Here is a 27,887-nt window from a genome sequence, read left to right on the forward strand (position 1 = left end):
AACACTGTCAATGAACCCATTCACTCACCACTGATTACGTGCACAGCCTTGAGGGATACAAAATGTAAGACACAAATTCAGCCTGAATGATGAGACAAGAATCTTTCCCCCCTCTCTTACCACTTAGAACTTTGAATAAATTAAAATGTTAGTACCCCTCTAATAAAACATGTTAACAATGAATAACTGGTATGTTTTAAATAGCACATTCAGTTTATTATACTGTTTAATGAGAATACACAGTTGTTTTGTTTTTTGAGACAGAGTCTCACTCTGTTGCCTGGACTAGAGTGCAGTGGCACAATCTTGGCTCACTGCAACCTCCGCCTCCCGGCCTCAAGCAATCCTTTTTTTTTTTGCTAGAGACAGGGTTTTGCCATGTTGCCCAGGCTGGTCTCGAACTCCCGGGATCAAGGGATCCACCCACCTTGATCCCTGAAGTGCTGGGATTACAGGTGTAAGCCACCGTGCTGGCCAGTTGATTTTTTTTTCCCCAACCACCAACAAACCAAATTTTTTCTATAAATCTTCTTTGGTAATTCATTCCAGTTAACAAATAGTCAATTTGCAGATAAATACTATACGTTGCAAGTGGGACAGCTACATGTGGAGAAAACTAAATACAAAAACATCATCTCTACTCAGAAACAAAGCATTTCTTCATTATCAGGGAGCAAATGTTTACATTCAAGAATGTTATCAGCTATTAACATTAACAGTCAAAGTGAGATATAAAATATATGTATTAGACAGGTGTGGAGGCTCATGTTTGTAATCTCAGCACTTTGGAAGGCTGAGGAGAGAGGATCGCTTGAGGTCAGGAGTTCAAGACCAGCCTGGGCAATACAGCAAGATTCTGCCTCTACAAAAAATTTTAAAATTAGCCAGGCATGGTGGTGCGTGCCTGTAGTGCTAGCTACTCAAGAGGCTGAGGCAAGAGCACTGTTTCAGTCCTGGAGTTTGAGGTTACAGTGAGCTATGATTGTGCCACTGCACTCCAGCTGGGGTGACAAGAGCAAGACCCTGTCTCTTAAAAAAAGTTTTTTTAATAGTAAATATATTAAAAATTTGTATCTGTTTGTTATTAGAGATGATGAAGAGCAAATCAAGGATATCGATGGCAAACTGGCAATCTTCAGTGTTACTTTTCTCTAAAATGGTTCACTCTTTAGTTTTCATAACATGATAAAAATTAACCATTTTATCTAAATGGAACTCTGCGAAAGCAAATGAACAAAAGGACCTGGTAACCTTTTCTTTCAAAAGAGCATTTGATTATTCTGAGAAAACTACCAAAATGATTAGAAGAATGAAATATGGCTTGGAGTTCAATCACATACAAATCATCCGTTAGGCATCCAGATCCAGAGATTTTTGTGGTACTCTGTCTTCTCAACAACACCTCTAGATTTTCACGTACATCCTCCTCCTTCTCACCCCATTCTGACAGAAAATCACCTAACAGAGTGAGAAACTACACATGTGCGCGCGTGTGCGGTGCACGCACACACACACACACACCCCTTAACAACTAAACAGACAATACGATACTAATGAAATATTTCTGTGCAAGTATTTCCTTTGGCAACTTCTCTTCCTTCTAGTGGCCAAGTCGAGTAACACCTATGGTGACCATAACTTCTAAATCAAAACCTAGGATGTGCGATCCAACAAGATAGAATATTTTAGTAGAAAAACATAAACCTCTAGTGGGTTGCGGCAAAGAGACAGTTCAAATTTTTGTGCTACTTCCAAATGTGTGACTCTGTGTTTTAAGGATGTCACGGCCGGGCGCGGTGGCTCACGCTTGTAATCCCAGCACTTTGGGAGGCCGAGGCGGGCGGATCACGAGGTCAGGAGATGTCTCTATAAAATACAAAAAATTACCAGGGTGGTGGGGGCCCTGTAGTCCCAGTATCGGGAGGTGAGGCAGAAGAATGGTGAACCACTCCAGCCTGGGCGACACAGCGAGACTCCGTCTCAAAAAAAAAAAAAGGATGTCAAAAAGTTAATATTTCTAAAATATTCCAAAAATTTAGAAGGCCAATAAAAAATATTTGAAAACCGGGTTGCCTGAAGATACATGGCTCCTAGAATGGTATTTCAAAATCCCATCACCTGCTATTTATCTTTTTATATACATTAGCTCAGGTTTCAAAGTTCTAAATAGGAGTTCTGAGCAAATCTCTCCCAAAGATGACTCTTTCTCAGACCTTTCTCCAGGGTTCTGTTTTTGCTAACTGCCTAGTAGAAATTCACTTAGATGTCTCATTGGCTCTGCCAGTAAAAAAAAAAAAGAAAAAAAAAAAGAAGCTCTTTAGTTTAATTAGATCCCATTTGTCAATTCTGGCTTTTGTTGCCATTGCTTTTGGTGTTTTAGACATGAAGTCCTTGCCCACGCCTATGTCCTGAATGGTATTGCCTAGGTTTTCTTGTGGGGTTTTAATGGTTTTAGGTCTAACATTTAAGTCATTAATCCATCTTGAATTAATTTTTGTATAAGGTGTAAGGAAGGGATCCAGTTTCAGAGTGAACAGGCAATCTACAGAATGGGAGAAAATTTTTGCAACCTACTCATCTGGCAAAGGGCTAATATCCAGAATCTACAATGAACTCAAACAAATTTACAAGAAAAAAACAACCCCATCAAAAAGTGGGCAAAGGACATGAACAGACACTTCTCAAAAGAAGACATTTATGCAGCCAAAAAACACATGAAAAAATGCTCATCATCACTGGCCATCAGAGAAATGCAAATCAAAACCACAATGAGATACCATCTCACACCAGTTAGAATGGCCATCATTAAAAAGTCAGGAAACAACAGGTGCTGGAGAAGATGTGGAGAAATAGGAACACTTTGACACTGTTGGTGGGACTGTAAACTAGTTCAACCATTGTGGAAGTCAGTGTGGCGATTCCTCAGGGATCTAGAACTAGAAATACCATTTGACCCAGCCATCCCATTATTGGGTATATACCCAAAGGACTATAAATCACGCTGCTATAAAGACACATGCACACGTATGTTTATTGCGGCACTATTCACAATAGCAAAGACTTGGAACCAACCCAAATGTCCAACAACGATAGACTGGATTAAGAAAATGTGGCACATATACACCATGGAATACTATGCAGCCATAAAAAAGGATGAGTTCATGTCCTTTGTAGGGACATGGATGAAACTGGAAAACATCATTCTCAGTAAACTATCGCAAGGACAAAAAACCAAACACCGCGTGTTCTTACTCATAGGTGGGAATTGAACAATGAGAACTCATGGACACAGGAAGGGGAACATCACACTCCGCAGACTGTTGTGGGTTGGGGGGAGGGGGAAGGGACAGCATTAGGAGATATACCTAATGCTAAATGACGAGTTAATGGGTGCAGCAAAACAACATGGCACATGGATACGTATGTAACAAACCTGCACATTGTGCACATGTACCCTAAAACCTAAAGTATCATAAAAAAAAAGAGTAAGAAAAAAACAAACAAACAAACAAAAAACATGGAGTGAGCATGGAGCAGGATTAACTAAGAGCTAGTAGGTAAGTCAGAATTGCAGGACAAATAGTAAGAACAGAATTAAGCGGTCCCATGATAAATGCTTTATCTGCATTGTCTCCTTTCATCTTCACAATATCCCTTAAAAGTAGTAGCAACTATTTAGAGATGAGGAAACTGAGACCTACAGAGATTATGGAACTTGCTCAGGTCCAACAGCTGGTAAGCAGCAAAGCGAGGATTTGAACCCAGAGAGTCTGACTCCAAAGCCCAAGCACCTGAACATGCTAATACATCAAAAAGAATGAGATGCAGATTCTGACAGAGTTGTAGTCACTAGTCAATTCAAGAGGGATTTCTTGAGTACTTAGGTACTATCAGATACTGAGGATACAAAAAAAAAAAAAAAAAATGTGCATCTGGGTTCAAATTCTTGCTTTACTACTTAATAGCTAAGTAAACTGAAATGAAAAAGTTTCTGAGCAGTATGATTTGAATAAGGAATGGCTGCTACTCAGGAAAACAGACAAATTAACAAGTCACAATATAATATGAAACAACACAAATATAAACAAGGAAGAGAAGTTATACAGTGGTTAGCTTTGTCATAGGGAAAGGATTGTTTTGGTTTATGGTGGGAGACTTACCTTAATATTTTGAATGATGAAGGATATTCCAGACTAAATAAAACATGATACCATGATTCTACATAGTGCACTCAACAGTCACAAGTAGACTGATACTCCTAAAATATAAATACCTAGGAGGGTGGAGAGTTAGCCTGGATTCTAGGTGATTAGAAAAATAAAAAGGAAAACATAGTTCAAGCATCCAGACAGCACTCAAGGTCCAGGGCTCAAGTAGGCTAAAATGGACTGGGTGGAAAGCAGAGCTCCGGCAGTATTACAAGGAAAGCTATTCCATTTCCATAGGCATGGGAGTCTAGACAAGTGATCAACAATCTGCCTATGGTAAGCAGCTAGAAGGCAGTGATTACATCTTCATTTCAATTCAACATATAGTTGAATGCTAAGTCAAGAGAACACAAAGGCTAGGCTGGGAGCGGTGGCTCACACCTGTAATCCCACCACTTTGGGAGGCCGAGGCAGGCAGATCACTTGAGCCCAGGAGTTCAACATCGGCCTGGCAAACATGGCAAAACCCCATCTCTACTAAGAATACAAAAATTAGCCAGGTGGTGGCGCAGCCTGTAATCCCAGCTACTCGGGAGGCTGAGGCAGGCGAATTGCTTGAACCAGGGAGATGGAGGCTGCAGTGAGGAGATCATGCCACTGCTCCAGCCTGGGTGACAGACTCTGTCGCAAAAAACAACAACAACAACAACAACAAAAAAACACACACTCACACGAAGACAGAATATGGCCCCTACTCATAAAGGATCTCACAGTTTGGGTACAAAAGGCAAATGTGTTGAATTATTACAATCTGGTGGGATTAGTGAGGAACAGAAGGAGTTGTCAATTATGAGTAGGTCTTTCAGGAAGACGCGGGAAGATAACAGCTGTAAAAGTGAAAAGGGCCCGAAACAAGGTATTTGGAGAAAATGCTGGTAGTTTACTGTGATTGAAGTACAGTACACGTTGAGAAAGTAGTGAGATGAGGATACAGAGATAAGCAAGGGCAAGATCATGGTGGGCCTATTATGGATAAAGATGCAATAAAGAAAAATCCCTCAAATGTTGGGAAAGAAGGGAATCTAGAAAGGTGCTACCCAATACATTAAGTAGCCACCAGCCTTGTCGAACTACTGAGCACTTGGAATGGAGCTAGTGCAACTAAGGAGCTAAGTTTTAATAAATTTAAATAGCCACTACTAACTACCATATTAGACAGCAATGATCTACAGCACACGTAAAAGAATTTTCTTACCCAGAAAGAATTTATCTTCTATAAAGAAAAGAGGGTAAATGAAGATACAGGCATTTGTAAGTTAAGGAAAAGAACGGGCAGGAAATTGAGAAAACTCACAAAATTATGTCAATGATAACAATAAAGCATAAGGAAAGAGTGAGGTGAAAGTCCTTTTTTTTTTTTTTTTTTTTTGAGACAGAGTTTTGCTCTTATTGCCCAGGCTGGAGTGCAGTGGCACAATCTCAGCTCACTGCAACCTCCGTCTCCTGGGTTCAAGCAATTCTCCTGCTTCAGCCTCCCGAGTAGCTGGGATTACAGGCATGCACCACCACACCCGCTGATTTTGTATTTTTAGTACAGACAGGGTTTCACCATGTTGGTCAGGCTGGTCTTGAACTCCTGACCTCAGGTGATCCACCTGCCTTGGCCCTCAAAGTGCTGGGATTACAGGCATGAACCACTGTGGTAGGCCAAAGTCTTAAAGAATAGAGAAGATTTAAAATAAACACACAGAAAAATGGTAGAGGGTTAGGATCAAAAAGGATGGACAAGTCCAAGCTGGAGTTGTAAAGTATAAAGTCTGTAGTAAACCTTAAAAAAACAAACAAACAAAAAAGCTATAAAGGGTATTGTTGAGAAAACTGACAAAACTAAATATGAACAGTATATTAAAGAATACTATTAGGCCGGGTGCGGTGGCTCACGCTTTTAATCCCAGCACTTTGGGAGGCCGAGGCGGGCGGATCACGAGGTCAGGAGATCGTGACCACGATGAAACCCCGTCTCTACTAAAAATACAAAAAAAATTAGCTGGGCGTGGTGGCGGGCGCCTGTAGTCCCAGCTACTCAGAGAGGCTGAGGCAGGAGAATGGCGTGAACCTGGGAGGCGGAGCTTGCAGTGAGCCGAGATCACGCCACTGCACTCCAGCCTGGGCGACAGAGCGAGACTCCGTCTCAAAAAAAAAAAAAAAAAAAGAAAGAACAGAGTAAACAGATAATCTACAGAATAGGAGAAAATATTCACAAACTATGCACCTCTGACAAAGGTCTAATATCCAGAATCTATAAAACAGACAATTCAACAAGCAAGAAAGAAATAATCCCATTAAAAAACGAGCAAAGGACATGAACAGATACTTCTCAAAAGAAGACATAAATACAGCCAACAAATACATGAAAAAATGCTCAACATTATCATCACTAATCATTATAGAAATGCAAATCAAAATCAAATTATCATCTCACACCAGTCAGAATGGCTATTATTAAAAAGTCAAAAAAATGACAGATGTTGGTGAGGTTTCCGAGAATGGAATGCTTATACACTGTTGGTGTTAATGTCAATTAGTCCAGCCACTGTGGAAAGCAGTTTGGAGATTTCCCAAAGAACTTAAAGCACAACTACCATTAGATCCAGCAATCCCATTACTGGGTATATACTCAAAAGAAAATACATCATTCTACCAAAAAGACACGTGCACTCGTTTATGTTCATCACAGCACTATTCACAATAGCAAAGACACAGAATTAACCTAGGTGCCCATCAACAGTGGACTAGATAAAGAAAATGTGGTACATATACATCATGGGATACTACGAAGCCATGAAAAAGAACAAAATCATGTTCGTTGTAGCAACATGGATGGGGCTGGAGGCCATTATCCTAAGTGAATTAATGCAGGACAGAAAACCAAATACCACGTTTTCACTTATATGTGGGAGCTAAGCACTGAGTACACAAGGACATAAAGATGAGAACAATAAACACTGGAGACAATTAGACGGAAGGGCTGGGGAGAGGTGAGTGTTAAAAAACTTAATACCTATCAGGTACTATGTTCACTGAGTGATGGGATCGTTTGTACATCAAACCACAGTGACATGCAATTTACCCATGTAACAAACCTGCACATGCACCTCTGAACCTAAAATAAAAGTTGAAAAAATAAAATATAGCAAAAGACTATTTTGGATAGTAAATAATGCCACATTAAAAGTTTTGAAGGCCGGGGGTGGTGGTTCACGCCTGTAATCCCAGCACTTTGGGAGGCTGAGGCAGATCACAAGGGTCAGGAGCTCGAGACCAGCCTGGCCAATATGGTGAAACCCCATCTCTACTAAAAATACACAAATTAGCCAGGTATGGTGGCAGACACCTGTAGTCCCAGCTACTCGGGAGGCTGAGACAGAAGAATCGCTTGAACCAGGGAGGTGGAGGTTGCAATGAACCAAGATCACGCCACTGCACTCCAGCCTGGGTGACAGAGTGAGACTCTGTCTCAAAAAAAAAAAAAAAAAAAGTTTTGATAGTATGGTGCTTCCTGCCTCTAAAAACTTGTAATTGGTAAAAAAAAAAAAAAAAAAAGAAAGAAAGAAAGAAAAAGCACTCCTATTCTTATAATGGGTAATTCATGGATTTTTATTATGCTTATAATTACCTTTAATTCCCAACTATAGTTAAGAATTTGATCCCTTCAAAGAAACAAACATTGGTAATATTTACCTATATTTCAAAAGTTTCATCAATTTGACCTTTTTCCTTTACCACGAAGTTGCTTTCAAAGCTATGAATAAAAAGGCTACTTTTTCTTTTTTTGGTCCAATAGAGGTCCTTTTGCTTTAAAATATGTTAGAGGGGGAATGGCACAGAGGACAAAGAGAAAATATTTTAAATGAAAATGATTCCAAATCAACTATTTTTCAGTTCACGTCAATTTTATTTTGTAAGTAATGTTGGCTGCAGTAATTTAACTTTTTTGATGATACAATATTTGATGCAAAATAATCTATGTAGCCTCTCTACCCTATGTATAAGTTACTCAGTAAGTTATTTGACTTTTGTTCACAGGCAGGTGCTTTATACACCCCGATGCAGAATGAGCGCAAGGTCCAAGCCAATAGTTATTTAAGGAATTGTTAGCATTTCAAACAGCTTAAAGTGCTTTTGCACTTTGCCTAATCTTCCCACTCCACAGCTTGGTCTCAAGCTTTTATTAAATGTGAGGAATTCAACAGCTATGAAACTCAAAACTATGTGCATAAGGAAAACTACCTTTACTTTGCCTGTGTCTCATTCTTTTATCTTCTTATATCCTGGGGATGCTAAAATGTTTAATATCCTTTATCAAAGTGTTCCAAAAAACTGTCAGAAATACTTTTTTTTAATGTTTGTTTCCCTTAAAGCATTTTTAGACAGGCAGCAAGTTTTCACTATGCCTTAGAAGAAGGAACTACAAATAGCTGGTGGTTAAACAGTGAAGTGGAATGATGTGAAGGAAAAAAGGAATAGAGAAGTAAGCTCAGGAAAGCACACAGCTCAGTGCGTAAGGGAAAGGACTTCTGGTCTGACAAACCTCAGTTTTAAAGTATGCTAGTCACTTACCAGCCAAGGAGACCTTAGACAAATTAACTAGCCTTTCTAAATTGACTTACTGGTTCGATGAGAGTAACAGTACTTAGCGTGGGGACCATCTGAGAGAATGTTTAGCACAGAATCAGCTGGTGTTATTCTTCGCTCTAGCTAGTATTCACTAACGAATATGAAGCAGAGAAAAACGGATATGACTGCACAGTAAAGAATGCATTATACAGAGCCTAAAATGGAAATGAAGATCAATTAGGGGGGTTTTTAGTCATCTAAGTAAGAAATCATACCATGGCCTTATGCTAACACGTGAAGGGAAAAAAAAAGATCGATTCTAGAGACACTGAATTTAAAATTTATAGGCTAATTGTGGCTAACTGGTGATGAAGAAGAATCAGAATGACAATCAGATTCTGGCTTGGGTGGCAGTATCACCCATTTACTATGACTTCTGGTGAGCTGGATAAATATGGGTCTCAGGTACAAAAAAAATTTTGGATTTTAAATTCAGACGTTAGAACCATTAATATGTGTAGTATGTTAATTAAAGATATGGGACTGGAGATCATCAAAAGGGAAGTCTAGAGAAGAGTTAAGAACAAAATCCCACGAACTTCTATTACTTAATGGTTGTAAAGAAGAAAAATTTGCAAAGGACACAGAGATCACTAATGAGGAAAGCAGACAGTATCATGAAAATAATGAGAAGAGTTTCAAGCAGGAAAAGTAGTCAATGGCACTAAATGTTGCTGAGAAATCTAGTACTTACAAAAATCTATTGGTAGCAGATGACACAGTGTATTTATATCACGGAGGGGAAAAAAGGTATAAACAGGGATAGATGGATCTGCTCTCTTCTACCAAAGCACTACAAACCACAAAACTGTTTTGAGTTCATTTTCTCCAATGGCATACAAACACAGAAAACCAAATTTAGTTAAACAAGGTCATAGACACATCAGTTCAAAAATTAGCATTAATAGGTTTCAACAAAAATGGCTCTAGGTTCTTTCAAGTTTTATCAACTTATTGCCCATTAAATTTTTTCCTCATATTATTTGGAGGGAAAAAAAATCACTATGTTCCTCTTGAATGGTGTCTAACAACAGAGACTTTGAATACATTATTTTTGAAATAAAACACAACCATCACTCTTCATATCTTGACCCAAATACCTAGGTCAATTTAAAAGTTTTCTTCTCCTTGTAGAAAACTAGTTTCTACTCTCTCTAGGAAACCAAAAAGATATTCCCTAAATCTGTCAATATAAGATCAGTAGTACTGCAGAATTACAGTTACAGAAACCACTAAAAGAACTTCACTTCTTTACCTTGGGGTACCAGCAAAATGTAATCAACAGCTAAACTTTCCCTACAGTATTTACAATTATCTTTATCTCTATTTGGTAGCAATAACATTAAATTTTATTAACATGACAATCAAATTACATTGTCAAATTACCAATATTTGTGATATAAATATGGAAAATTTTTAATTTTAAATCTCTCTTCTATCCCAAATGTTCAACACCAAAGTATCTGAAAAAAAAAAAAATCAAACAATAAAAGCAGACATTAAAAAAAAACTTTCCTCTGAAACAAACACAATGACAAACATACCAGCATTAGCTCTGAAAGTCAGAGATACTAAATTATCAGTTAATTGAAATAAAAGTTGACACAAAGTAAGTTAAATTATTTAAACTGCAAAATGAGCTAGACTAACTCAATATCATACATGCTCAAATACTGGTTGCATCAATGAGTTATAGCCCAGCCTATGGCTTATCATTACTCCCCATTTGTAAGAAAAAAATAGGATTGTCTTAGAATTGTCTTTGATTTTAACACAACTTAAGTTTATTCTGGAACGTTACTCAACTAGTTTATAAGCCAGTTAACGCCTATTTCATTTAACAGACGAGCTAGTAAGAGTATACATAATTCGTGGTCAATGCCAACAAAGCACGCTCTTAAAGACACATAGAAACAACATATGTCTAGCACCACTATATGTGTATAAAGTTAAGTTCTTACCTTTAACTGAAACCTATAAAATACTGGAAAGATGCTGATATACCATTTCAAAGCCTGTAATTATTCGTAAGAGTTATCTGTTTCCAAAGTGTATTTTTAAAAACTCAAAATTAAGAAATGCCCAAATAATGACAAAAGTTATTCATACATGTTTTTGAGACAGGTGAAGTTAACTGGCACTACTCCAGTCTCCTCCTAAAAATGTTTCTGATATATTTTCTTGAAAGAAAATATTTCTTTTGGTATGTGCTTACCAGAAGAAAAAGAAGAGCCAGCCTGAATAACAAAGCCAGTGTAAAACATTAAGCTCCAGACTTACTAATAGCAACACATACACTAAGTATATAAAATATCTAACAGAGATACAATAGCTCACTTAAGTGGGTAAAAGTGTTTCCAATTTCCTTCAGGTGATTTTAATATCCAAAAAAATTGATTTATATCCATCTACATCTTGGAAAATGCTGTTGAAAATAGGCTTTTAGGGGCTACATATCAGAAAAATAGGCATTTAAGGGGCTACACATCAGAAAAACTTTGAAGCATATTCTGCTGCTGTCGATATAAACTGGTATAACTTTTTAGAAAAACAATTTGGCCAGTGAAGTGTTCGTTATCCTTTGATCTAGGTAAGGCCACTCCAGGATTTTTCCAAAAGAAATCTTTTTTAAAAAAGCAAAATATTTTACAGCTACACACAGGTGTGTTCAACGCAATACTATTAAAAATGACGAAAAATTGGAAACTAAAAGTAGACAATTTAAAAAACTAGGTTAATTAAGGTCACATCAATTTAAGAGAATTACATAGTTACTGAAATGAAAACAATTTCAACAGATAGTTAAGTGAAAACATAAAACTGCACAGATTCATAATTATTGGAAAAATGCAAGAATGTAAGATAGAGAAGAGAACAGGAAAAAAATGAGATGACCAAACAATGATCTTCTGGTGGGTAGATAGGTAACTTTTCTTGATTTCATTATTATTACACTATTGTTTAAACAACAGATATAGCAGAAAAGCATTAATTTAAAAACTTTTGCATGATCCGGAACAAATAGCATAGCAAATACAATGGCTGAAAATGCCTAGCTGGCATTTGGTCTGATTATTGCAATGATTATTGCAATTTACACCTTAATTTCTATGAGAACAAAGAGCAACAATATAAAGAAAACAGTCTCTAAAAAATATTCTTGTACTGAAATACACTACAATTACTTCATAAATGAGAAATGTAAATAGAATCAGATACTTTAAAAAAAAAAGTCGTAGTAGCCTACCTATAGCTTTTAAAAATATAAATCCTTTCATTTCCTGTTTCAAAATGTTAATTACTTATCTCCACCTTTGAAAGAAACGAAGAGTTTGAATGTAGTAAGAAGAAAGCAGTTTTACTTTGTTCATCAATGGCCTTTTTAATTATGAGCATATTAAAAATTATGAGCATATTAAAAATGTCAACATATTGTTAAATTAAAATATACTGAAATTAAAAGGGGTGTTGTGCTGGGGTTAAAAAAATTAAACAGTTGGCATTTCAATTTACTAAAAAAGACTTATTTAAGCCTATCACATTTATCTTTCCACAACTTAACATTTTAAGTTTAAGGAAAATGACATATCAAATGAACCTCCTCAAAACATCATTTATAAAAACTGACAACTGACTGTTCGAAGAACCAATCCAAAAAAAAAAGCCTGTTATTGGAGATGATTTTGAGTCTAAGATGTTTTAATGACACTCATATTCTGAACTAAAAACAATGATAGGAGAAAGTCAAGTTTGATTCTCTGAACACCTATTTCCTGTCCAAACAGCCCTTTTGTTCTGCTTCCCTGCTTAATTTTAGTGTTCAGTTTCCATCAGAAAATAAAAACAATGACAAAACCTAGCACACACAGAATCATAAAGAAGCAAAATTATAAAATAAAGGATCATAAAAAGATTAGAACAAAAATCCTACCAACAAAACCTCCACAATTTTCTGTTTGCTTCACCTCAGATTAACTTCACTTGAAGCTGTACTCCAAAGCAACCAAACCTGAATACCAAGCTCCACCTTCTCCAATTCTAGTGGCTGAAGAGTAAAATCTCCTCCCTGTTAGTGAAACTGATAATTGTGATTGGATACGGCTAATATCCATTATTTTAAAGAACTTTTCCTTGCTAGCAGGTTAGGTTAGACACACTAAAACCCCCTGGATAAGCTGGTTTCTTAAAGAAACAGTAGATAAGGTTTCAGTTTTCCCATCATATACTGTTTGCTTACCCTTGTCTAGGTGAAAAATAAACTAAGTAACATAAATGAAAATCTCACAGAAGCAGCTGTGACCAATTGTTTAAAATACAATGCTTCTAATCTAAATCATTTATTTTTATGGAGCAATGAAGGTGAAGTTATGCTTTAAAGACAGATTATTTTTAATACAGTTCACATTTTACCTGAAAATTGTAAAACGGCAACAGAAAATCCATTACAATATGTTGCTAAGAGGAACAAACCAATGTTTTTTTCTAAGACTTAAAGAGAAAACTATAACTTAAGTGAAAATATACAGCACTAAAATACTGAATTCAAAAGATTCATTTCTAAGCTGTCTATCAAATTCACTGACATTTATGTTCTCAGTATCACAACAGAGTAGAAATTTCAGTGACATCAAAGGTCGATATTTCTACTTAAAACTGAAGAAAACACTGGGCAGAAATATTATTACATTTAACAGATCTGACATGTGAGTATTTTGCCAAGGTTAATGCTTAATCATTTGCAAACAGAGATCTAAAAGCAAAAGGCACATGTTCTAATGACATGTTCAGGTATAAAATTTAGAAAAGTTTAAGTCTTTTTCATCTTTTTTTTTTTTTTTTTAAATGTGTGGAAACTACTTTGCACTCTATAACTTCAAAGCGGCATGGGCACCCTAAAGTGAAAGATATACTCCTCTTAAAGTTCTCACTAAGCTACATTAAATAATATTTTTACTACAGAGATCCTAAAGAGACACTATACAGGAACTCTGATTTTTAAGCAAAAAAGACCTACTGTCACTTTATACATTACTAAGTTTGCTATTTTTACGTTATAAGTTTATATATTTTAATTAGAACTGCTTATGTTTTAGCAGCTTGGCCCATCAAACATTACTCTGACATTAATCATTATCTGACTGATTAAATGGCATTTAATGTCTAATTTACGGTGTAAGTATAATTTTTTACCTCTACCAAAAATTCTGTGATTCATAAACTTGAAATTAAAGATTAGAGTGACTTCTTCTTCAAATATGCTTTCAATGTTTGGTTTGCATCAGAAAATAAAAACAGTGACAAAACCTTTAAACATTTTAAGTTTTCAAAGTTCAAAATCTTGCAACTATTTTTCCTCAGAGAAAACTCAAATATTAGAACACAAAGCCAACAAAATTGTTTTGAATACAAAGGGAAGTCTTTGTAACAAACTGAAAATTCACATAATTGCAACTAGACATGAATATGGAGCAACACCCTGCTGAAGCCCAAACAGCTGCATAATCTATTATGCCCTTTAAGTGGACAAATTGAAAGAGCCAATTCACAGAGGTCTACTCCCAAGATCCTTTGCAAGGATTGGCTGTTTTGAATGCCCAGCACTTCATGAGTCAAGTTCAGGTTTTCTTCCCACTGTGTGGACACTCTTGAAAAAGAACACTGGAAGCAGAGGAGGTACAGAAGCAATCAGCAAAAAGAATATACAGCTTGAATTACAGCATAAGACTTGAGGAAAAGTGACTGTAGATGGCCAAAAGTTTTATGGTGAAAAAAAAGGAGAGATGGCAAACAGTTTAATCTTAAAATCTGGCAAGCATAAAATTAGTAGATAGTTATGGAAACCAAATAAAACCTTTGCTCTCGCATCAATTTTTCACTTCAAAGTTAATTATGAAACAAACATGCATCATACACTAATATAACACCAAGACCACTCTCAATCTATATATAACCAAGAGAAAAGAGAACTGTGGACTTAGCGATTCCAGATTGTTTTAAGATCTCTGGGACCTGCTTGAAAGAACATCAAGATGATTATCATTTTAGGTAGCAAACAGGTTAAAATTAAGAGTAGCTTATTCCATTTCTAAATCAGCAGCAGCAGAAAACAACAGCAAAAACAAAAAGAAAGCAATGTCACAACCATAAAATGTATAACCGAGATAAATATGAAAACAATATTGCTTCTCAGGAACGAGGAGCCTGCAAAAAGCTCTGGAGCTCCCTGATTGCATGCAGTAACAACACTTTTTAAGCATCAAGTATTCAAAGGATGTATTGTATATTATTTGTGGGAGCCCAGAAAGTTTCCCAAATCTTATCAGCTAAAAACAATTTAGAAGAGAACAAGCCACTGAATATTGTTTTCATATTTATCTCGGTTATACATTTTATGGTTGTGACATTGCTTTCTTTTTGTTTTTGCTGTTGTTTTCTGCTGCTGCTGATTTAGAAATGGAATAAGCTACTCTTAATTTTAACCTGTTTGCTACCTAAAATGATAATCATCTTGATGTTCTTTCAAGCAGGTCCCAGAGATCTTAAAACAATCTGGAATCGCTAAGTCCACAGTTCTCTTTTCTCTTGGTTATATATAGATTGAGAGTGGTCTTGGTGTTATATTAGTGTATGATGCATGTTTGGTGCCACTTCACTTTTGATTAAAAAGACCCTACTTATATAAAGAATCAATATCTAGACTATTAGGAACAACTTTTGGCAGAATATATACAGAACGGGGCAAACACTTTCTTAGAATTTTGAAGGATTCCATATAGTTCAAACTGCTCTTCCTACAAAAGAAATTAATCCTGGGCATTTTCTCTGGCACAATTGGTGGTTTATTGTAGTAGTTGATAAAAAGACCACCCTGACATTAGCAAAACATAACCGGGATCACTAAGGATAAACCCTGAAAAACACCTCAATGGGGAATAAAAAATAAAAAAAATATGGCCAAGTGTGGTGGCTCACGCCTGTAATCCCAGCACTTTGGGAGGCAGAGGCAGGTGGATCACAAGGTCAGGAGTTCAAGACCAGCCTGGACAAGATGGTGAAACCCCGTCTCTACTAGAACTACAAAAATTAGCCAGGCGCAGTGGCAGGCGCCTGTAATCCCAGCTACTTGGGAGACTGAGGCAGGAGAATTGCTTGAACCTGGGCAGCAGACATTGCACTCCAGCCTGGGCGACAGAGTAAGACTCTGTCTCTAAATAAATAAATAAAAAATAAAAAAATATTTCCCTGGCCAATACACATTGCCTACAAAAGTAAGATATATTTGAGCTTGCAATTCCTGGTGTATCTCTCCTGACTCCTTAGCGAAAAGATTACAAGGTTTGTATGAGGAGCCGGGGAGTTTGAATGAATGGCCTATTCAGTCAAACACTGAACACAAAGGAAACATTAAGGAAACATACAGATAAGCAAGCATAAACCAAGCTGATAGGATAAGGTATCTTTCTACAAAAAAACAGTAAATTGCTTTGTTTTAGGTCTCAAGGGATAAACAAGGTCACTGATTAACGCAAAATAAAAAGAAACAGGGATCACAATAGTGAGACAAAAGTAAAAGAGAAGGCATTTATTTATAATACTCAACTATTAAGATTTTAAGAGTCATAAATTTTCATGTGCCAAATAACATATCATAGATCATCCAGGAAAAAGTGCTAGACATAGAAAAACTAAGAGAAAACAGACTAGCCAACTTTAAATTCTCTCTCTCCTTGGAGGCCTAAACCAGAAAAAAATAAATAAAATATTACACAAAAGACGAAGACTAATTCTTTATATAGCTACCAAAAGAGCTTTTCTCAACCATTTTAATCAGTCACAAAGAAAACAAACAATTATGAAAAGCAAGTCGAATAGGTAACATTCTCTGTAAACTATAGGGTAACATTCAAAAGTTAACAGAGTTATTCATTCACCAAATCTTTTGAATGTCTATTATGTGCTGAAGATACCACAGTAAATAAAATGGATATAGTCCCTACCACTGCAGAAACTTATGGTCGAGTCAGACCAGTGCTGTCTCACAGAAACATAATGAGAGCCACGTGATTTTCTATTTCCTAGCAGTCACATTGAAATTTAAAAATTGGCTGGGCACGGTGGCTCACGCCTGTAACCCCAAGACTTTCAGAGGCCAAGGCAGACAGATCACTTGAGCTCTAAAGTTCAAGACCGGCTGGGCACGGCAGCTCATGCCTATAATCCCAGCACTTCGGGAGGCCACAGTGGGCGGATCACCTGAGGTCAGTCGTTCGAGACCAGCCTGGCCAACATGGCGAAACCCCGTCTCTACTAAAAATACAAAAATTAGCCAGGCGTGGTGGCACTCGCCTGTAATCCCAGCTACTCGGGAGGCTGAGGCAGGAGAATCACTTGAACCCGGGAGGTGGAGGTTGCAGTGAGCCGAGATCGTGCCACTGCACTCCAGCCTGGGCAACAGAGCAAGACTCCATCTCAGAAAAAAAAAAGTTCAAGACCAGCCTGGGCAACACAGTGAAACCCCATCTCTACAAAAAATTTAAAAAATTTGTAAAAATTATACGGGCGTGGTGGCACGCCTGTAGTCCCAGCTACTTGGAAGGCTGAGGTGGGAAGATCCCTTGAGCCAGGGAGGTTGAGACTACAGTGAGCCAACATTACACCACTGCACTCCATTACTGGGCGACAAAGGCAACACCATGTCTCAAAAACAAACAAACGAACAAACAAATAGGCCAGGCGCAGTGGTGCTCGCCTGTAATCCTAGCTACTTGGGAAGCGGAGGCAGGAGAATCATTTGAACCCAGGAGGCAGAGGTTGCAGTGAGCCGAGATTGTGCCACTGCACTCCAGCCTGGGTGACGTAGTAAGATTCTGTCTCAAAAAAAAAAAAAAACTTTTAATTAAGAAATAAAATTAACAGTAATAGTATATTTTAACACAATACATGTAAAATATCATTACTTCAATATGTAATCAATATTTTAAAAATTGAGATATTTTCATTGTTTTGTACTAGAAATCAAGTTCCTATTTCATACTCAGTACCATCAATTCAGACTTGCCATATCTCAATAGTCAGATGTGACTATTTAAATAAAATATGGTAGCCATTAGCCACAGGACTATAAATTAAGATAAATATCTATTATTGCAGAAGACTGTATCTCTGCCATCCAACACAATCGCCACTAGCCACGTAAGGCTGCTGAGTGAGCACCTAGAATGTGACTAATACAGATGAAGAACTGAATTTTTAATATTAAATTAAATTTAAATTTATTTAAATAGCCACAAGTGGATGGTAGCTACCAGACTGTATGGATCTGGAAGAAGAAACAGACGCTAAAACAATTCACACAAACTTAATGAACTGGAGTTGTTACAAATGTTTATGAAAAAAAGCCCAATATAAAATGAGCACATGAAGCCAACAGAAAGATGTAACCTATTTTGTGGCATCAAGGAAGGATTCCTCAAAGAAATCACAACTAAGCAAAAGAAAAGCATATGCAAAGGTCTTGAGTAGAGAAAACTGAAAACACAGTAGAAATAATGAAAAGTAGCAAGGGGTAAAATAATATATGCTAGTGGTAGGAGACTGATTTGGATTACAAAATCGAAACTCCATAGGAAGGCAGGACGGGTGGAAGCAGCCCTACCATTTGGAAATAAAAAATAAAAGTCTCCCAAACAAGTCCTGAAACAAAGCTTGTCCCACTGTCCTCCCTCAGTAAACGCCAGTTATTCCAATCTTCTGTCACATTCAAAGTCAAGTCAAGCACTTTGCATATGTGCCATTTGTGCCAGCAGTTCTCTTCACTTGGGAAACTACCTCCAACTTCTTGATTTTAGAACTCAGAATCACAGTTACAAATTTTCTACACAGCACAAGCTTTGGAGCAGTGATCCAGTTGGAAGATGGGGAAGAGGCTTGAAACTGTTTGCAATTTTTGTTTTTTTTTTTTTTTTTGGAGACAGAGTCTCACTCTGTCGCCCAGGCTAGAGTGCAGTGGTGCAGTCTCAGCTCACTGCAACCTCCGCCTCTAAGGTTCAAGTGATTCTCCTGCCTCAGCCTCCCGAGTAGCTGGGATTACAGCTACCGACCACAACACCCAGCTAATTTTGGTATTTTCAATAGAGATGAGTTTTCGCCATGTTGGCCAGGCTGGTCTTGAACTCCTGACATCAAGTGATCTCAGCCAGGCCTGCAAAGCAAATTTCACAAAATATTTTGCCAAAAAAACTTAGTAATTTCAGCTGGGTATGGTGGCTCACACCTGTAATCCCAGCACTTTGGGAGGCTGAGGCGGGTGGATCACCTGAGGTCAGGAATTTGTGACCAGCCTGGCCAACATGGTGAAACCCTGTCTCTACTAAAAATACAAAAATTAGCCGGGCATGGTGGCGCATGCCTGTAATTTCAGCTACTCAGGAGGCTAAGGCAGGAGAATTGCTTGAACCCAGGAGGCAAAGGTTGCAGTGAGCCAAGACCACACCACTGCACTCCAGCCTGGGCAACAGAGCGAGACTCAATATTTTTTTTATGTTTTGGTAGATTGGGAAAGCTAAAGAAACTCCCACACACACCTTTACCGCCAATCAATTTAAACGTGACATCCTCAGAGAGACAGTCTCAGATTATCCGATTAGCACCTATTATTTACTTCCTAGGCACTTGTCAAAATCTGAAAATTCTTTATTCGTTGGTTTGTCTATATTGACAGACTGTAACTGAATGAAGGCAAGAGACCTTGTCTTGTACATAGTTGTGTCCTCAGCATGTGGCACAATGTCTAGATGGAGCAGGTGCTTAAATACTTGTTGAAAAAATAAAAACTGCAACTGCAGGGGTTTTTAAATATATAAACATAAAAATATTACTCATCAAAATTTAAGTAATATAGCTAAAGCTATGCTCAGAAGAACATTCAATAGCATTACATTTTTCATTATAAAACATAAAATATTATCAAAGTTGCAATTTTTTTAAGTTAAAAAATTCTAAACTGGCCAGGCACAGTGGGTCACGCCTGTAATCCCAGCACTCTGGGAAGCCGAGGTGGGTAGATCACCTGAGGTCAGGGGTTCGAGACCAGCTTGGCCAATATGGTGAAACCTCATCTCTACTAAAAACACAAAAATTAGCCAGGTGTGGTGGCACACCCCTGTAATCCCAACTACTCGGAAGGCTGAAGCATGAGAATCACTTGAACCTGGAGACAAAGGTTGCAGTGAGCCAAGATCGTGCCATCACACTCCTGCCTGGCCAACAGAGTAAGACTCTTGTCTCCAAAAAAAAAAAAAAATCAAAACCAAAACTAATTTGAAGCCCCAAAAGAATAAACTAAAAAATCTGAGGACTAACAAAGCAACAACCAAAAAAGGGGGATGGGGGGAGACTTAAACAATAACAAAAACACATTTGTTTACAAAATGAAAACACCATGCCCCATGTATACAAGTGTGCACTGGTACCAAATCATTGATATTTCAATAAAACCTAAAAAGAACCAAGAATATGTGCATTTAACATATGATAAAGGCAGCTTTATTTCAAGGCAACGAGTTTTTTGGTTTTTTTTTTTTTAGTGGGGCCAAAATTTTTAAGGAAAAATAAGAGAAGTTATTTCACTTCACATGTCAAAATAAATCCCAGATGAACAGAAAAAGACAGATGTGAAATATGAAACCGTAAAAGAACTAGAAGAAAATTTATCTGGGTAGGAGAAGCCTTTAAATATAAAAGCAAAGTAGAAGCCATAAAAGAAAGTATTAACCTAATTTTCTTAAAAGGTAAAAACCCTTGCCTGTTTTTGTTTTATTTGATTAAAAAAAAAAGAGAGAGAGCAAGAGAAAAGAAACACTGTTAGGTAAATGAAGAGCTAGGAAAAATATTTGCAGGCCAGGCCCAGTGGCTCATACCTGTAATCCCAGCACTTAGGGAGGCCAAGGCAGGTGAAACACTTGAGCCCAAGAGTTTGAAACCATTCTGGGCAACATGGTAAAACCCCATCTCTACAAAAAAATTGCCAGGCATGGTGGGGAACACCTGCAGTCCCAGTTACATGGGAGGCTAAGGTGGGATAATCACTTCAGCCCAGGAAGTAGAGGCCGCAGTGAGCCATGACTGCACCACTGCCCTCCAGCCTGGGTGATAGAGCAAGACCGTGTCTCAAAAAACATTTTTAAAAAACCAAACATACGTGTGTGTGTGTGTGTGTGTATGTATACATGTATACATACATATATGTGTATATGTAATTTGCAGTATATACCAGAGTTGCTATCCTAAACCCTAAAAATATAAAAGGTTTAAAAGGGTATCACAAATATAAAACACCAGACAAAATGGGCAAAAGATAAACTAGAAGATGTACAATAACCATGTTTATTTACCATCATAATTGATCAAAGAAATATATAATGATTCCTATTGAAAGGGAAGATGGAGGGTAGATGGATAGACAGATAATGTTGGTAAAGATATACAAGAAATGTGTATTCTGTCATATTTTTAGTCAAATTTGATATTAAAGTTTGATGTTAGTCAAACTTTTAAGGACAAATTTTGCAATATTTATGAAGAGACTTTAAGGAATGTTCATATGCTTTGAATCAGTGATTGTAAGACAGACTAGATCCTAAAGAAACAATGACAAATACATAGAAGTAGCTCTTATGATATTTATCACACTACTTATAATAATAAGAAAAAAATAATAAGCTAACTTAGTTACACCCAACAGATAACTAGGTTATAGTACTTTTATAAGATGGAATTGTCCATGTGGGTAACCACTACTCACATGTGGCTACTGAGCACTTGAAATGTGGCTACTCTGGGTCAGACATGGTGGCTCATGCCCGTAATCACAGCACTTTGGGAGGCCAAGGCAGGCAGATCACTTGAGGCCAGGAGTTCAAGACTAGCCTGGCCAACATGGCCAAACGCAGTCTCTACTAAAAATATAAAAATTTAGGCCAGGTGCGGTGGCTCACGCCTGTAATCCTAGCATTTTGGGAGGCCCAGACGGGTGGATCACCTGAGGTCAGGAGTTTGAGACCAGTCTGGCCAACATGGTGAAACCCCCTCTCTACTAAAAATACAAAAATTAGCTGTGTGTAGTGGCACACACCCGTAGTCCCAGCTACTGGGGAGACGCTGAGGCAGGAGAATCGCTTGAACCCAGGAGGCGAAGGTTGCTGTGAGCCGAGATTGCGCCACTGCACTCTAGCCTGTATAACAGAGTAAGATTCCATCTCAAAAAAAAAAAATTAGCCGGGCGTGGTGGGGCACGCCTGTAGTCCCAGCTACTCGGGAGGTTGAGGAACAAGAATCGCTTGAACCTAGGAGGCAGAGGTTGCGGTGAGCTGAGATCACACCATTGCACTCCAGCCTGGGAGACAGAGCGAGACTCTGTCTCAAAAAAAATAAAAAAAAAAAGAAATGTAGCTAGTCTGAATTGAGATGTACTTTAAGTGGAAACTACACACCAAATTACAAAGACGGTCTAAAAACAGAAAACTATCCCATCAACAATTCCTGACACTGATTACATGTTGAAATAATAGTTTTTGGGTTAAATAAAATGTATTTTCACTTGTTTCTCTTTTTTTTCATAATGTGGCTACCAGAAAATTTTAAATTACTTAATGTAGCTCCCATTTGTGACTAACGTTGTATTTCTAGTAGACTTTGCCGGTCTGAGGTATGTAAGCCACAGTAAGAGGTTTCAATTTTATTTGGTATATTGAAAAGCTACTGGGGGGTTTTGAATCAGAGAGTAAGATACTCTAATTTACAAATTTACACATTTAAATGAAGCAGAAGAGTAGAAAAGTTGAAGCAATGGTACCAGTCAGATGACTTCTATTATCATCTTATATAAAACAAGATGGTGAGGCAGATTACATTTCGCTAAGTTCTTAAGAAAGAGCCAGGCTGAGAGTGTTTAGAATGGACTCTTAATGGTTTAGGATATTAAGAATACACACACAAAGACCAGGGGTATACCTGACAAAATGTTAACAATAGTTATCTATGATGGTGTTATAGGTGGCTTTTCTTAGTAACTTTCTATTCTTTCCTAAAGTTTGAGGGGGAAAACCCCATACACATATTGTCCTTATAATCAAATAAAAAATAAGGTTTTTAAAAGCAGAATACAGCCCTACCAAAACAAAGCATCCTGATATTTGTCTGCAAGCTACATATAGAAAAAAATGAAACCATCTCTACTCCCATGCCTTCAAACAATAAGGTTATTCAAAACTACATGTAAATTCACACTTACATACGTGAATGAAAACATGAAACACATAAAAACACACCTATCTTCAGGATATTAAGGAGATACTATTCCCTAATTTGTCGTTGTGTTTCTGTTAGCATAATGAAACAGATCCTCGGGAAGCACACTTTGTGGGCATTCTCTAATCTAAAACATATTTAAATATGGAGTTAACAAATCCTGAAACACCACACAACTTTTCCAAAAATGTTCCAAAGGATACAAAATTTAATTCCACAGAATAACACCTTGGTCCTAATGCTTTCCCTTAAATGGTGTGCCATTTGACAGGTGTTTTCCTTAACTAAAGTCTGTGCAAAACTGGAAGGATAAGCTTGGGACAAGTTTCTTTTACATGAGCATGCTAAGGCACAAGAGAAATTTTTAAGTAATTTGCTAGAGATTAGAGGGGAGGAGAGGAACAGCAGAAAGGATAATTTATTTTACATACAATCCAGCGTTTTTTCTACTATACTTACTATTTTTTGCATTGAAAAGGAGATACCAGTGCCAGACTTTTTACAATGTGACTTCAAAGTAAGATAGTCATTATACATAAGTTAACAGAAATTTTGGGTTTTCATACAAATGTTCAACTAGGTTGAACTCTAGTTCAATCACTACGGCTATGAATCTTCTATTTAAACATAATAGAGAATCCTAATGTTTTTCATTCATTTTATTTCTAAGTAATTCAATCTATTCTAGTCCTGATTACCTAATACCATCTAATGCAATCCACATTAAGTATTTACTCTAGAGAAATTCTTGTACTTGTGTACCAAAGGCCGGAAACAAGAAATGTTCATAGAGCAAGACTGCTTATAGGAAAACAAAATAAAAAACAATAAAAACACGGTCTAAGTGTCCATAAGTTTTGGCAGATTAACATATCATAAAGCAATGAAACAAACTACAGCCACATACTATTTTTATAAAGCTCAAAAGAAAAACAAATTAAATGCCACACAGTTTCGGCATACAAACATATATGATAAAACTATTTTTCAAAAAGTCAAGGAAGTGACATACACAAAATCCACTGCACATATAAGAAACTCATAGACAAATGCAAGTTTTAGTAATGTTCCAGTTTTGTGTTTGGGGGAAGTCGTCAAGGATTTATGATGTTTTATCTGTTTATACTTTACTGTGTTTTTTTTTTGTGGTATTAAATATATTTTGGTTATTTCTTAAAAACTTTACTGACATATAGTTGACAATAAACTGCACACATTTGAAGTGTGAAACGTGTAAGTTCTGACATATGCATACACTCAAAAAGTTATCACAAGATAATAAATCCATCGACTCTGTATTTTCTCCTGCACATTTGTGATCTGTCTCCCTTTAAATATATTTTAAAACGTAAAAAAGTAAAAATAAAAAAGACAACCTGTTTGGGAAAGTTAAACGTGCACATTGTGCAAAACATTTCCCCTAGGACTCTGGAGAAACTATACGTAACTCAGAAAGTGCCTTAAAATTGGTGACATGGTTACTGAACAACTAACCTTAAAAGTTTATGGTATTTTACACTTTAAAAAAATCAAACTCCGATTTCGGTTTGAAAGAGGAATTTAATCCTGTTTCTCGGAGCATCAAAATCATTAATTCTGCCCGGTTTTTTTTTTTTTGAGACGGAGTCTCCCTCTGTCGCCACGCTGGAGTGCAGTAGCTTGATCTCGGCTCACTGCAACCTCCGCCTCCCGGGTTCAAGCGATGCTCCTGCCTCAACCCCCCCAGTAGCTGGGACTACAGGCGCCCGCCACCACGCCCAGCTAATTTTTGTATTTTTAGTAGAGACGGGGTTTCACCATTTTGGCCAGGATGGTCTCGATCTCCTGACCCGTGATTAGCCCGCGTCGGCCTCCCAAAGTGCTGGGATCACAGGCGTTGAGTCACCGCGCGTGGCCAATTCTGCCCAGTTTTTATGGCCCAACAACTTAATATAAATTATCTTTAGGTAACCCCAAGGCCCTAACTTCCTCACAACTGGTCACAACTTCCGAGATGTGAAGGTAAATCATAGCGTCCCAACTGTGTGGGTTAGCACAGGACTTAAACACCAAGTTAAAAAGATTTCAAGCAGAATATTCTTTCATACTTTTTTAGGTAGCTAAAACTTGAAAATAACTATCTCAAAAGAGCAGACAAAAAATTTAGAATCCTAAGCAAGCTAAACCCAAGCAGGGAAAAAAAAGAGACCAATTCCCTTCCCGGTGCCAGTCAGGAGTTGGAGACACCGGGCTGCCTCCGGCTGGTTTCTGTAAACACCCCAGGTGGAAAAACATCCCGAAGAGCACCTGAGACTTGGAAGGGTGGGGGGGTTTGACGCGCCCCAGGGTGCCCGGGGCCCTTCCGACCCCCGCTAGCCTACCGCACGGAACCCGCTCGAGGCGGCGCGCGTCGCGGCCTCCGCGGCCCTGAGGAACTGAGGCTCCCGACCCCAGCGCGACCACCCTGACAGGAAGCGGCCCCGGGACGCGGGCGCCCGCGCGCGTCTGAGGTGAACCCACGGATCCCCGGCCCCCACCCCCGGAGCCGGGAGTCCTTGCCCTCTCGCCCGCGGCCCACCACCTGCTGCTCCGGCCAGCCGCCCTCCGCTTCCGGCTCCCGGGCGCCGGGAGGGGCCGGGGGCGGGCCTCGCCTCGCTGCAGCCCGGTGGGGGAAGGGAGCGGGCGGGGGAGGGGCAGCGCAGGGCAGGCCGGGCCCCGCGGGCCGCGCTCCTCACCTGGCGGCGGCTCTCTCCGCCTGACGCGCTGCCCGCCGTCGCCGGTAGCCGCCGGTGAATGGGGACAGGTAAGGCCGCCGAACCCCTGCTTGCTCCGGCTCCGCCACCGCCGGCCCCTCCGTCCGCTGTTTATTAAACTTTTCTGTTTGGTTGTTCGGCCTATGACGCGACCGCGGAGCAGAGCCACTGGATTGGCCGGCTCCCGGGGCTGACGCGACGGGCCCCGCCCGCACGCTAATTATTACCGGCGCGGGCGGGGCCGCAGGCCGGAGGAGGTGCGGAGAGGCGGGGTCAAGGCTCGGGGCGCACGGCAATTGGCCGGAGGCAAGAGAAGAGGCGGGGCGGAGCGAAAGGAGTTGCTCCTCCGCCCTGTGCACCTCCGCTGTCCCTTGCTCCACTGCCGTCTCTGGGGGCGCTTCCCGCCGCAGTTTCTCTACCTCTAATAGCTACCGGAAGGCAATTAAGAGGTGCCGCGGAGACTTTAGGGGCTTGATTGTGTAGGTTCAGGTACCTTTGCTACCTCGCAGGGAATGGCGTGTCCCTGTCTCGGATTGAGGCACCAAAAAGAGTTGCACTCCACCTGCCACCTGTGCAGGAAGGAATTCTGAGCTACTGTCTTCACATGCAGGCCGGCGCCTCAGTCTGCAAGCGCAAAGTCCGAGCTCAGGGCGCATACTGGAAAGCAGTACTCTGCCCTGTCCTGAACTGGGACTTTGAAATAGAAGCAAGACGAGAAGCGTGCATGCACACGTGTGCAATACATACATGCACGGGCACAAGCACCCCCAGTTCCAGCCTTTTCCAAAAGCACGGGGTTAGTTCCCACCTGCGTGGTGCACGCTGCGCTGCTGCGCTGAAACTAGGGGTGATAGGCAGAATGGCTCCCCCTGAAGTTTTTCAGCCTTTCGGGCTCACGAGCATCACAAGCAGGAAGTACGTGACACTTTAGTTCGAGGTCATTCAGTCCTACCGTGAATGAGGCGTTCCGTTGGGGCATCCAGGTAGGCGAGCCCAGTCCTGAGGATCCTCTTTATTTTAAATGTTGGTATTTTGTTATTCATGGATTTTTTTGCATTAATTTTCATTTAAAAAAATGTTATTCATCTTGATCAGTTTTTTGGTGCTCCCTTAAATGTTGTGCCTGAAGTGAGTACCTGTTGAGCATTTAGCAACACAGAAGTCACCTTGGGGAGTACAGTTCAAGTGGAGGACAAAAGCCTGATTGGAATGGTAATAAAACCTACTTATTAGGCTATTTGTGGGGGTTAAATAAGATATGTGTGAAGGAGCTTCTTGAACTAGCAAGGTTATGCGCCAAGTCTTATGGATTTTGTCTTAAATGTATTTTTCTTCAGATTGTTGTCCAGTTTATCGTTGTATTAACTCCAGCACCTAACCCAGTTGGATTTTCATATACAGTTATTATGAATTTGCAGAAATTGGGTTTACATAACCTTTACTCTTTCCTTTGTTCCAGATTCGTTCTGGGAGATTGAGAGATTATAGCATTGCATTGTGACTTGGAATGCAGACAGACCACTGTCACTTACTAGCTTTGTGGTCTTAAGAAAATTGTGTGAAATGGGAACAAAAACCTACCGTAAAGGATTGCTATGAGGATTAAAAGATACTGCATTTCTATTCACCCAGTAAATGCTGTATGCCGACTCTCTGCCAGCCTGTTCTGTAGGTGCTGGAGACAGCATTAAGTAAGAGAGATGAAGGCCCTCCTCGCATTGACTTACACAGGGGAAGAGAGGGAGCAGAAACAATAAACAGTATACATATGCAACCTACCGGGCAGTGTACGTAAACAACATATTCACAGCACCTGGTATGTAACAGATGCTCAATAAATGATTGTGTATTTGCATTATTATTTCCAGCCCCATCTTCTTTCCTGTGTTCCAGAGCAGGACATTCACTGTGTGCTTACCACAGCCACTCAATATGTCCAAGGCTTCTTTTCCCGCAAACACATTCTTCCTCCTGTAGTCCTAATTTTGGCTAATGGTAACACCATGTTTCCAGTTTTTAAAGC

The 27,887-nt window shown here is 39.0% G+C and overlaps 1 protein-coding gene across 5 annotated transcripts in view; it reads right to left on the reverse strand.

Annotated features, from left to right (window-relative positions):
* The window catches only part of ZFAND6 (zinc finger AN1-type containing 6), a 78,763-nt gene extending 52,752 nt beyond the window's left edge, over window positions 1-26,011 (reverse strand). For 2 of the 5 annotated variants that reach the window (XM_058427832.1, XM_032176225.2), the window contains exon 1: window positions 25,847-25,990. The gene's annotated coding sequence lies outside the window, so the exon portion shown is untranslated. Of the gene's footprint in view, window positions 1-12,756; window positions 12,851-25,846 lie in introns of those variants that run through there. The other 3 variants (XM_032176224.2, XM_032176227.2, XM_032176226.2) reach the window with 3 other exon arrangements.
* Window positions 26,012-27,887: the final 1,876 nt, after the last annotated feature.

This window comes from Hylobates moloch, unplaced genomic scaffold, assembly GCF_009828535.3.
Source record: "Hylobates moloch isolate HMO894 unplaced genomic scaffold, HMol_V3 SCAFFOLD_14, whole genome shotgun sequence".
Classification (NCBI taxonomy): domain Eukaryota; kingdom Metazoa; phylum Chordata; class Mammalia; order Primates; family Hylobatidae; genus Hylobates; species Hylobates moloch.